The 7,760-nt window shown below is 44.3% G+C and overlaps 1 pseudogene; it reads right to left on the bottom strand.

Moving 5' to 3' along the window:
• Window positions 1-5,986: 5,986 nt before the first annotated feature.
• On the bottom strand, window positions 5,987-6,705 carry LOC110308391 (single-stranded DNA-binding protein, mitochondrial pseudogene; annotated as a pseudogene).
• Window positions 6,706-7,760: the final 1,055 nt, after the last annotated feature.

Raw genomic sequence — 7,760 nt, 5'->3', positions numbered from 1 at the left:
GGGGGGGTGGGGGGGTGGTGTCAGGTGACCACCAGAGAAAACATTAATATACTGGCCTGATTCACCTATACATGATGTCCAGCTTAAACTGGTGATACCCTGCCTATCAGATTGGTAGTGCTGGACCCAAAGTATTATCATGGGCCTGAACCATCACTCAAGAAAGATTAAATGATGTTAAATAAAAATTGTGTTATGTCTTATTACTTTAAAATGTAGTTAAAGTAGCGATAATACCTAATATTATTGAGTATATGCCAAGTACCATGAAATAATTTTGATGTGTTTATTTTTAATTCCTACCATATCCCCCAAAGTGTCCCTATGTTATAGATGAGGTAAGGAAAGAGCAGAGGGATTGGGTGAATGGCCCTGGATTATACAGTCAGTAAAAGGGATTGTCACAGTTGAAACTCTGGGCCTAGAACATAGCTCAGCTAGCGCAGTGCTTCCTTAGCATCCGAGAGGTCCTGCGATGGATCTCCAGGACTATATAAGGTGGACTGAAGGTACACATGAATAATCCCAGCACCAGGGAGGTGGTCAAGGCAGGAGGACTGGTTTGCAATCATCCTCAGCTACATAACAAGTTCAAAGCCAGCCTGAGCCACAAGAGACCCTATGAAAAAGAAAGAAAGATAGAAGCAGATGATGTGAACTCTGACAGCTTCAGTATTCTGTCCCTTTCATAGACCATTAAACAAATGCTTGTAGGTAAAGATTTTTTAATAATAATAGTAATAATATTTTTATTATTCTTTGAGGATTTTATACAATATATTTTAATCATGTTCATGCATGGTAGATACCATCTGCCAGCCATGCTAGACTGCATTTAAATAAACTCCCAAAATGCCTCTCTCACGTTTTCTCTCTGCTTTGGCTTTGATATTTTGGAATAGGCCTTTCTTCACGACACCTATGTGTCTGAGGTCAGGGTTTTCACGTGTGGTACAAATACACATTCTCAGGCCAACCTCTTGACGTCCAGCCAAAAGTTTCCAGTGAGTAATCAAATACCTTGCAATTGCAAAGACCATGGCTGGGCTCGAGAAGGCGGGAGCAGCCCGGGGCCCCAGCTGGAACTATTTGTTTTTCAATGTGGATACTGAGACTACACGGCTGGCAACTCTCACCTCCTATATCATTTTTCTTCTTTGCCAATTATTGACCCTGGAGTGTTAAACAAAAGCTTTTTATCCTTGCAAACATACAATTAAAACACAGGTGTGTTTGTCTCATTGGAATCTTTGCCATGGAAATGCTAAGCTGTTACTCAAGCGAGGTCATGTAACTCTCTGTTACTGAACAAGAGGGGTGGGGAGATAGGATGCTCTTTCAAGGGACACCTGCAGAAAGGAATGTGTCAAACAGGTGCTCAGCCATGGCGCCACACAAGCTGTGACCTTCCCCACAGGGAGGACCACATTGGCCAGGTCAAGCTCAGGCAGGGCAAATGCCAATTGGTTTCTAATTGGCACTACTCATGGGTCCAAGCAATAATGGCACCAGGTTGGTAAGGTGCAGAAAGAAGCATGGTACTAGCTCTCCCAAAGGGACTGAATATCTTCCACAGCACATTGATCTATTCATATAAACATTTTCTACCGGGGCCAACTGGGTTCCAAGCGCTGAACAGAATGGAAGGGGCTACTCTTACTGTCCAGGGATAGACAGCCCACATAGGAATCCAGGTTTCAAGCAGCCCCATCCCCCAACTTCTGCCACCAGAAGAAGTGGCAGAGGGTGGACAGCTGAGGGTGGAAAGAAGATGGAGCATGCCCACTCCAGGAACCTCTGCAAAGATGATGGGAACACTGGCAAGACTCAGAATCTGCAAAGTTAGAGAGGAACTCAGACACTAATCCCAAAGCAACCATTGGGTCTCTGCTAGAAGCTCCCCACCCTGTTGTAAGGCATAGAGACACACCACTTGCTCTCCAGCTCTGATTAGGGGTGGCCTCGCACTTCAGGTCAACTCCTGAGGCAAGAGAGGCGACCGGGCCAAGTACATGGTCACATCTGGTATGAGATGAATTTCTGACACCAGATTAACTTTGTGTGTGTGTGTGTGTGTGTGTGTTTGTCTGTGTCTGTGTCTGTGTGTGTGTGTGTGTGTATGTGTTACAGAAACATAGGTTCATACCTCCAACTAAATCTGACTTCTATTCTGATTTTCACAAGTCTTAGTTTTGTGTGATGGTTGACTTAATTGCCAATGTGACGTCATCCAGAATCACCTGGGCAGGGAGCCCCAATGAGAGCACATCCAGGTTGGGGTTATTTTGATTACATTAGCTGATGTGGGAAATCCTGCCCACTGTTGGCTGCACCATTCCCTAGGAAGGGGATCTGGAATGTTCATGAGTAGAGACGGCAGTGAAGCCCAAACATGCACACACTGATCTACTGCTCTCTGCCCTTGACTGTGGATGTGATATGACTCAGCTGTCTCAGGTCCCTGCTGCCTTGACAACCCTGCAGTGATGAGCATCCCAAAACTGTGACGTTTAGTAATAGGAAGGGAAGCCAGAACAGGATATAACCAGACACTTCGGATAGCTACTAAACATCTTAAACTACTAATTTCTTTTACATTTTATGAGTAAATAAATGTTATTTTTTTGTAAGCTAGCTTGTTCCTCCCAAGTCTGCTATGAGGATTAGGTAGCCTTGTGCTAGGCAATCCATAGTAGCTTCTCCATACATGTAAGGCATTGTACTAGTCAGTAGTCATGACGTCGGAGAAATGAGTCAGGAAGCATAAAATCCACCTCCCCCACGTCGCCCCAACAGCAAGAAGACCTTGCTGGGGTACAAGCTCAGAAGCTGCCAGGTGCCAGATGTGGCTATGGAAATCTGAATGATGGGACACAAGGACTGCCACTCTCATCTCACAATGGTAGTAAGTTCTAGGGCCGCCACTGCATGGCCCTGGGATTCCACTAAGCCCCAGCAGCATCTCAGATGGTCCCGTCAGTGCTGCTTGGGTCCTAATTCTCATCTTAGCTGAACAACCTGGAAAGTGCCCCGATACCTAAATCAAGTAGAGGCTCCATGTGTGTAAACAAGAATCTCAATGACAGTGTGCAGTAGGAAAAGAGATGATAATTTGTCTGGAGATTCAAATAGTTTCTAATTTGGCGGCAGAATCTTCTTTTTTTTCCCTTCGATTGTTGCAATTGCTTTGTTTGTTTGTTTGTTTCATTCCCCCACTCCCAGCCCCTGAAACCATGTTGAATGACTGGCCCACAGCCATTCCACTCACAGCCTAATCCCCTATGTTGAAGGAGCATGGCTGTTCCTTGCTCTTGGCTTGCTTGGAGAGGGCAGCCTTCTGGCCTCAGCTGCAGACTCTTGTTTCTTTCCTCACTGCTGTTAAAACACTTGGCTGTGTTCAGGCTCAGAGGCTGAACTAACAGGACGCAGGAGCCTGTTACCAGAATGTGTGGGTTTGGACAAACGATGAAATTGCAAGCTTGTATCAGAAAGAACGCCTGTTCTCAGGATCTAGAAAGTAGATTACCCTTGAGTTGAAAATAGGTGATATTAATGAGCTCAAGTCCAGTGTAGGACATTTTAGTACCTTGGGGGTTTTAATCAAAGGACATCATACCTGGTCCCAGAGATGATGGAAGGGGGAAGATGCTGACACTGGAACCCACTCTCCTTGTATTGTCACAGCACTTCCTCCCTCCCTCCTTTTTTCCTTCCTTCCTCCCTCCCTCCCTTCCTCCCTCCTTTCCTCCCTCTCTTCCTTCCTCTCTCCCTCCCTCCTTTCTCTAACCCTCCCTCCAGTCCTTCCTTGTTTCCTTCCTTCCTCTTTCCCTCCCTCCCTCACCTCCTCCCTCCCTCCTTACCTTCTTTCCTTGCTTCCTTCCTTCCTCCCTCCCTCCCTTTATTCCTTCCTTCCTTCTTTCCTCCCTCCTTCCCTCCCTTCCTTTCTTTCTTTTTCTTCCTTCCTTCTTTCTTTCCATTTCTAAAACTCTCTCCACAGGTAAGCTTAGCAGTAGGATGTTATTTAGTCAAAAACAAAAACCCACTGCATAATGTACCACGCCTTTAAATTTTTTAACATCTATTAAATTAAAATCAAGGAAATTGACATGGATCGGATGAAAGAAGACACAGCACCTCTAGCTTATGCCAACTAAAAATAAGAATTATTAATGAAGCTAGGCTTTCTTCTGCTGTGCACATTAATTATTTATGATAATAATACTCTGTACTGCCATATTAAGGAATTTTCTTTACCCAGCTTCCCAGAAAACTCTATCTTCTTGGGGCGGTTGGTGTGGGGGGAGGAAACTTCAGCATGTTAAGCCAACAAAAGAATCCATCCTCTCCGTGTATTTATTATACCGCAAGATGAATATAGTCTTGGGTTATTAAACTGGAATGAAAAACACATCTTATTAGAACTTACATGGTGATTTTTATTCTCGCTAGTTTCATATAAACTTAATGGTGCCGTCTGCATTTTTATGCTCATCTATTTTAAAATGGCGCCTGGAGCAAAAGAAAAAAAAAACCCTCCCATTAATGCCAGTTTGGTATTTCAAATACAATTTGATGTAATTTACTTCAAATATATGTGAACAGAGAAGAAGAATACTGAACGCATTTTCTTGATTTGAATGTGGGTTAGCTCATAGCAATGATTTGTTAAATCTAAGTTTTGGGGCTATTTTTTGAAGAAAAAAAAAGGAGAGAGAAAAGACCAAAAAGAAATCTTTTAGCTATAAACCCCTAGGAGAATAAAGGAATGGGCGCTACTCATTTTCAGGGTATATGGGGGGGGGGGGGTGCGGAGCTTTACAAGAAAGGGATCGCTTTAATTTTATTTTTGGTTTTAATATTTATCAATCATAAGCGAATAATCGTGTCTTCTCTGGCGAGACACCCAGTTATTATATTTGTGTGGTGTAGCTTTAGGTGCCTGATTGTGTCAACAGGAAAAACATGCAGTTTGTGGAGGATCGGTTTGGGTTAAGCTTGGCAGGTAGATATTAAATAAGTGCTTAGATTTCCCAATCTTTAAATTTTCTCACGATGGTTTCTGGATGAGGGTTATTTAAAAGAATGACTTTAAATATTCACAGCTGCTTCTAGCAATCACTCAAAATCTAAGTTTCATGTATGAATCTCAGAAGGTGAGCTTGGGGTTGCAGGGGCTGGGGAGATGGTTTGGTGGTTAAAGCCCTTGCTAGGCAAACTCGAGGATCTAAGTTCGAGTTTCCAGCAGCCACAGAAAGCTGGGTATGGCATTCACATTCTGACGTACCCACAGCAAGCTGGGAAGAGGCCGGGAGCTGAAGGTTCAGCCAACACAGCATACACAGGTACCACAGCAAGTTACAAACAAGACACCCTGCCTCACAAGGTGGAAGGTGAGAATGGACGCCTAAGGTTGTCCTTTGACCCCACACATACACATGTGAGCACACACACACACACACACACACACACACACAGAGAGAGAGAGAGAGAGAGAGAGAGAGAGAGAGAGAGAGAGAGCACAGCTGGGGAACTGTAGGTATGACTCAGTGGTAGGTTCTTTACATAGTATGCATAAGGCCCCGGGTTCGATCCCCTGTGCTCAACAAAATAAAAAGAGGAGAACTGGGGTGAGGTAGCTGTACCCTTTTCTCTCCATGTTCAATGTGTTTACTTTTTTTCCTCGGCCGCACCTCGGTGTCTCCCTCTCCATGGTAACCATGGACCGCTGGGTTGAATATCCCTAATAATGCTCACAAAGGCATCTTGAGAGCCATCCTTGTCCAAGGTCCTTCCCCTATAAGGATACTACTGAAGAGGATTTTTGACCCATTGCTAATTAATTTACTGAAACATGCTCACACACACCTCACATACAACACACACACACGTCTAGCCAGTTTATCTTTACTCGGTTGCTTCCTCTTTGAAACTTTCTTTAAAAAGAGTCAATCATTACCTATGAATGCTAAAGTGGTCCTTCTTTTTTTTTTCATATAAAAAATTTAATTTTTATCTTTAAACTATAGACTATACATGATTTGCAAAGGAGACTGTACCAAACAATGATCAAAGAAGAATCATCCGTTCTATGCCTTTTCTTTTGTCTGGTCACTCAGAAATATAATGTTATCAGCTATGATTGTTGTTGCTTGCCGCCTCACATTGTTTTTATCCATGTACTCGCCATAGTCCACTTTCCCTTCCACAAATATACGAGCCCCCTTTTTCACATACTGATATGCCACATCTCTGAGGCCTGGTCCAAACACTGATATTCTGTGCCACGTCGTCTTCTGACTGACGTCACCCATTTGGTATACTTCACTATCCCCTGATCACCACATCTCATTTGTTGCTAGAGAAAATATCGTGACTGGGTTTTTTTCCTTCCACCTGTCTCATGACAGGGTCCTGACCTACTCGTCCAAGTAATTGAACACGATTCAGAGATCGTTCAAGAACCAAACTGCTGGCTACTTCAGACTCATGTCTTACAAACTGATGAAATGCCTGCAACACAGGTCTTCGAAACATGGCTTCTGTTTTTCTTACAACCTAATCTTTAGGCTTTTCTTGCAATCCATTGTCTGCTAAAATTTCTTTACAATATAAGTTGTCTCGGACATTTTTTCCAATTTGTTCTGTTATTCTAGACCCCTAAAACTGTCTCTACAAACAGTGCGGGCACAGTAAACGCTACTCCGAAAGGACGCATATCAGTGCCTTCGTCCCCGTTAGCGCTGAGTAAGCCCGGCTCCCCAGCCTCGCCACGGGGGCAAGCGGCTGCTCTGCCCCCCAAAGTGGCGCTCGCGGGCAGCACAGGGAACGGCGGGGGACACTCGGACTCCAGCGAGGAGCCGCACACCTCCTCCCGAGCCCCGCACGCGCTGGTGCACTCGAGACACACAACTTGATGCCAGCCTTCTCCCCTCCCTCACCCTAAAGTGGTCCTTCTATGTAAGCTACTGAAAGCAGTGCCCAATTAGTAGAGTCCCTGCTGACTTATCATGGCACCTGTCTATGACAGACAGCCGTCGCATGGTTTATAATGCAGGCCACCATTCTTCCATTCTCATTTCTCTTAGAGAGAGGGTAAGAGCCTGTAGGGAAGAAGAGAGAACAGACCAAGCAGAATGCCACAGAAAATGGCCACAAGCCATTCCTCCTTCTGTTCCTGGTGTGCTTGGAGAAGCCACATGGTTGTGAAGTCACCAGACCTGCTTAGAGGTTAGACAAATGATAGGAGGGGAAATGGTGACTGGGATGAAAGAAACCTAAAAACATTGCATGTGTGATGCAGCCTCCAGGGGCAGGAGGCAGAATCCAACCAGTCCTCCAGACCCAACCCTTCTAGACGTGACTGTCTGCAGCATTTAAAAGTTTACTGCATTCGACATGAGAAGGTCTGCTGCCCCTCAGTTATGACTTGGCCCCACCAAGTGTGCAGATCTTTGTGGTTGAAAACACTGGCACACACACACTTATTCCTATTTTCAAGGGTTTCTGTGTTTTTATTTTTTTTATTTTTATGGTCATGTGTGCTATAAATCACAGATGCCTTTAGCACCTACCTGAACCAAACTATATTCCTCAAAACCCATCTCCTGCAGAAGAATAAGGGCTCGCTAGCTCCCATCTTTAACGATGATGACAGAAGAACAGAAAATCAATGTGTCAATATCCCGGCTATGAAAAAAAATAGTGATAGTTTCTATAAATACTGCATTGTTAGGATTCAAAGAGTAGGTCATTTCTCATTG

Source organism: Mus caroli, unplaced genomic scaffold (assembly GCF_978045245.1).
Source record: "Mus caroli unplaced genomic scaffold, Mus_caroli_1 scaffold_15, whole genome shotgun sequence".
NCBI lineage: Eukaryota > Metazoa > Chordata > Mammalia > Rodentia > Muridae > Mus > Mus caroli.
Note: the sequence above shows the minus strand (reverse complement) of the source record. Positions and strands in the feature narration are given on the sequence as shown.